This window comes from Montipora foliosa, chromosome 10 (genome assembly GCF_036669935.1).
Source record: "Montipora foliosa isolate CH-2021 chromosome 10, ASM3666993v2, whole genome shotgun sequence".
NCBI lineage: Eukaryota > Metazoa > Cnidaria > Anthozoa > Scleractinia > Acroporidae > Montipora > Montipora foliosa.
In genome coordinates, this window is record NC_090878.1 from 31,595,450 (window position 1) to 31,600,449 (window position 5,000).

At 39.0% G+C, this 5,000-nt stretch overlaps 1 long non-coding RNA gene across 1 annotated transcript in view; it reads right to left on the reverse strand.

Annotated features, from left to right (window-relative positions):
- Positions 1-5,000, reverse strand: part of LOC137973391 (uncharacterized) — a 9,909-nt gene that overhangs the window by 4,907 nt on the left and 2 nt on the right. The window contains exon 1 of the long non-coding RNA XR_011117224.1: positions 4,838-5,000. This exon is cut by the window's right edge and continues 2 nt beyond it. This is a non-coding gene — a long non-coding RNA (uncharacterized lncRNA). The remainder of the gene's footprint in view (positions 1-4,837) is intronic.

Sequence of the window (5,000 nt, forward strand, 5' to 3'; positions counted from 1 at the left end):
TGCTTCGGTTTACTTTCCTTTGGCCTTTTCACTATCATAACTACTGACGCTGAAGGATCCTGAAGCCTTTAGTCTTTAATTCTGTTTACGGTTTGCTAATAGCGCTGACGTATGTGGAATTTTTGTTTGCATTGGCCAGGCAATGAAGGCGACAGTGAGTTGTAAAGAAAATAGCATCATCTTAATCAACCTCAATAAGGAATTAATAAGTTATGGTGACGTTTCCTAAAAGAGTTTTTTAGAGACATTTCATACCTTAATGATGGGATTTAATTAATCTTCCCTTTGACCGCCGCATTGGAAAACAACTTACCAATTCTTTATGGCGAACTGAACAAAATTTTCTCTCTATGATGATTTTTTATCCAGATTTGAGAGGTCCCATTTATATTAGCTTTTTTTTTTTTTGCGTTTTTAAAAGCTTTCTCATGCTAGGATTTAACAGAAAAGCGACCATTGTACGTTCCCGCCAGTAGTTCCATGCGATTGCCATATTAAGTTCATTGGCAAACGAAATAGGAATTTATCGGTAATGTCGCAGGCTCACACCCAGAGAGAAATCTCCACAGCTGATTTAGTATTCCAAAAGTCACGTGCCAACAGAAATGGCGTCTCATGAATTGGTTCAGAATTGTTTAGGATTTAAATTATTTTCGATTTAAAACTAAAAGATCATAGAACTCAGAGAAATTAGAATGAGGGAAAGGAAAAGAAGGGTATTCCAACTAAATTACTTGTTATTTTGTCGCAATACATCGGGCTGAATTTATATTTTGTATCGTAGTCGTCCATTGGGCGATTCAATTCCAATATTGAGTTGCCCAACTCTATTACAAGTCGCCTCTGACGACCGCCAAGTTTCAGCCCTGTTTGACTCTTCCAGAGAGAATTGAGGTTTTCGTTGAGTGCACTGCACAGGTAAATAATCGTTGGGAGGACTGATTTTGTAAGAACACAACTACTTCTTGGTAAAGGGCATAAAAAGATGTACAATACAAGAAATAACACTTCTTTGTGACTCATTGACAATCATATCATTAGCATGCGACTGTACTAGAAAAGGAAAGATTAAGACAACTTTATACCACAGTTCACCGTCATTTAAGGGTCGATTGGTCTTTTACTGAAAACAATTAGCATAAATATCTACATGTAGGCGTTCCAGCGCACTCGGCAAAGTCTGATTTTTGGCCGCTCTTCCCTGGGTGGCATCATGTGCATGTATTCTAATTCAGCCTTTTCGAGGAATCACTACAGGCCAGGATGGCCACTTTGCGGTTGTTATAGAGAATAAGAACGCAACATACGATTTTAAAAATTATCTAGTAAACCGTTAAACCTGATTTTCATGTTACATCGAACTGTATGAGGTGTGCCACCCGCCAGTTCAGATGAAAGAAAGCAACATACATTATTACAAATTATCTAGCAAACGATTAAACCTACTTTTCATGTTACATCAAACTGTATGAGGTGTGCCACCCGCCAGTTCAGATAAGAAAACGCAACATACATTGTAACAAATTATCTAGCAAACGGTTAAACCTACTTTTCATGTTACATCAAACTGTATGAGGTGTGCCACCCGCCAGTTCAGATGAGAAAACGCAACATACACTGTTACAAACTATCTAGCAAACGATTAAACCTACTTTTCATGTTACATCAAACTGTATGAGGTGTGCCACCCGCCAGTTCAGATGAGAAAACGCAACATACATTGTAACAATTTATCTAGCAAACGGTTAAACCTACTTTTCATGTTACATCAAACTGTATGAGGTGTGCCACCCGCCAGTTCAGATGAGAAAACGCAACATACACTGTTAGAAACTATCTCGCAAACGATTAAACCTACTTTTCATGTTACATCAAACTGTATGAGGTGTGCCACCCGCCAGTTCAGATGAGAAAACGCAACATACATTGTAACAAATTATCTAGCAAACGGTTAAACCTACTTTTCATGTTACATCAAACTGTATGACGTGTGTGCCACCCGCCAGTTTACATGAGGAAACGCAACATACATTCCTACAAATTATCTAGCAAACGGTCAAACCTACTTTTCATGTTACATCAAACTGTATGAGGTGTGCCACCCGCCAGTTTAGATGAGGAAACGCAACATACATTGCTACAAATTATCTAGCAAGCGGTTAAACCTACTTTTCATGTTACATCAAACTGTATGAGGTGTGCCACCCGCCAGTTCAGATGAGAAAACGCAAATTACATTGTTACAAATTATCTAGCAAACGGTCAAACCTACTTTTCATGTTACATCAAACTGTATGAGGTGTGCCACCCGCCAGTTTAGATGAGGAAACACAACATACATTGCTACAAATTATCTAGCAAGCGGCTAAACCTACTTTTCATGTTACATCAAACTGTATGAGGTGTGCCACCCGCCAGTTCAGATGAGAAAACGCAACATACATTGTTACAAATTATCTAGCAAACGGTCAAACCTACTTTTCATGTTACATCAAACTGTATGAGGTGTGCCACCCGCCAGTTTAGATGAGGAAACACAACATACATTGCTACAAATTATCTAGCAAGCGGTTAAACCTACTTTTCATGTTACATCAAACTGTATGAGGTGTGCCACCCGCCAGTTCAGATGAGAAAACGCAACATACATTGTTACAAATTATCTAGCAAACGGTCAAACCTACTTTTCATGTTACATCAAACTGTATGAGGTGTGCCACCCGCCAGTTCAGATGAAAGAAAGCAACATACATTGCTACACATTTAACGGTTAAACCTATCTTTTATGAGTAAAACACTTCATATATTAATACCAACTAGCTAGCAATTGGTTACACCTACGTTTCATGTTACATCAAACACAGTTCATTTTACGCTCCTCTTTACCGACACCGCGGAAACCTCCTTTTTAAAAACATTAAGAACGTTTTGGCTCTTTTGTAGCCATATGCAGACATGAACGAAAGAGCAGTAGACAGTGACTCTCTGTTAATATTCTTGCACACCTCAAATATGTCCTTGATAACACGCTTTCTAACAAAGAGTGCTTTTCCGGGTCTATCTCGGAAATTCTTGCATGTTCGGAGACACGTGGCAGGCTTCCGCTTTATTGCGTTTGCTACCGTTTGAGGAGACGGTTTTGTTCACGAAATCACCGTAAGAAGGTGTCCCAATCATGTTCTTTGAATTGAAAAGCCACATTTGACAACTGGAAGGCATTTCTAAGCGACGACCCACTCGAGGACGATCAACGACTCCATCGACGTCTTTCGACAAACCATGAATCCTCAAACCGAAACCGTTGACGAATTTCTTTCGCTAACTAAAAGCGCCGTTTTTTCAAAAGCAACTTTTTTCCGTGATTTAACTGTCGAGGAATTCCTGGCAAAAAACCAAAGGACGTGGCCACGGTTTCAATAGGAGAAGATTAAGCTTTTCCACGAGAGATTGCCTCGGCCAAGAGATCCAAAGTCTCTTTGTTCATATTTTTTCCGGAAAGCATGAAGTCACAGAATTCTTCTTACAACATTGATGTGAACTTGTAACAGAAATATCATTGCTGAGCATATACCACGTTCTAACCGATAAAGACTCGCGTAAATGGACTGAAACCCTTCTTTGGCGCCATCTCTACTAAAATAATTACAAACATACCATCGTTCTGTTAAATTACGAAACGTGTAATGATATTGATCAAGTGACAACATTTTCCAGATGGTTGAGACACGTATTTGTAAATATTAGATCTGGAGTATCACAAAGGTAGATACAGGGAGATGACACAAAATTTCTTCGGACGTAGAGGATTATAACACCTTTCCTGACCGCAGGGAAACGAGCTCAGCGTGACTCCGTACTTACAGTAGAAGTAACGTGCGTCCCCTCATGAACATGAAATAAGAAACGAAAGGCTCGAAGCGAGAATCAAAAAATACTGCTGGAATAAAATGACGATGAATAGCGCTAGGATGAAAACTTACCTCGCAACAAGTCAAAACCAGGTTTTCACCCAGGTGCCAGTTCATGTGACTTGCCAAAATCCTGGGAGGGGGGTGAAAATAATGGCCATTGACATATGGCCCAAACCCATTCCCCCTTGATTCTCAAATAAACCCAGGCCAAAGAGAGAAGGTAAAAATTCTATTCGCAAGCAAATGTTTTGTTTAAGGTGTTCTTTCAAACAGTGACGACAGAGTTTCGTTACATGGCTAATATGGAAAGTTGAAAGTTCTTCGGACTCAAAATAATATTTCTCGCTTCGTATTGCATCGTTTTAGTCCAAATAAACGCTTAAAATAAAGTTCATTTAACAATCTGCCAGCAGATATTTTTTTGCAATTTAATACCTTCTGTAAAAATTTGCATACTAGCGCTTGTCAAATGTAAACATTCTAGAGCACATAAAATACAACCGAAAATTTTCCACTTTCTCTTCGTCGAATTCTTTTGCAAAACACAGCAATTTTCCGTCCGAAGGAAAGTTTTTCCTAAATTCATTAGCAATCACCATTCCAAGTTTCAGAGAAATTGATCCATCGGCAAATATTTTACGAATTTTTTTAGCGAAGGCGATGAAAGCGTAATCCAATTATGGGCAGATTTGGGCAACCTTGGGCCACGCAATAGACGCTTCCAGTCGGTCATAAATATTTTTTCATAAAAAGTCCCCGAATTGAAAAATATTCCATCAGAAGACAAGAACATCATTATAAAAGCTTATTCTACGCAAAAAGTAGGTTTTGGAAGTAATTTGGAAGGTGGGAAAGACGTTTCTGGCCCATGGTTTCATAACGCCACGTGGAGACAAATTTCATTACAAAACTTTTGAGACGCTCACCTTTATTTCACATGAGTATCCCTTACAGTTTGCCATAAAAACAATCCAAATGTCTTCGCTTGACTATAACGAAGCTTTCTGTGTAATTTTTTTGTCGTTTAGACTAAAATTCGTTGTTTTTTTGCCCTTCGAGTTGCCCTCGGGTTGGACGGCCATGGAAGGC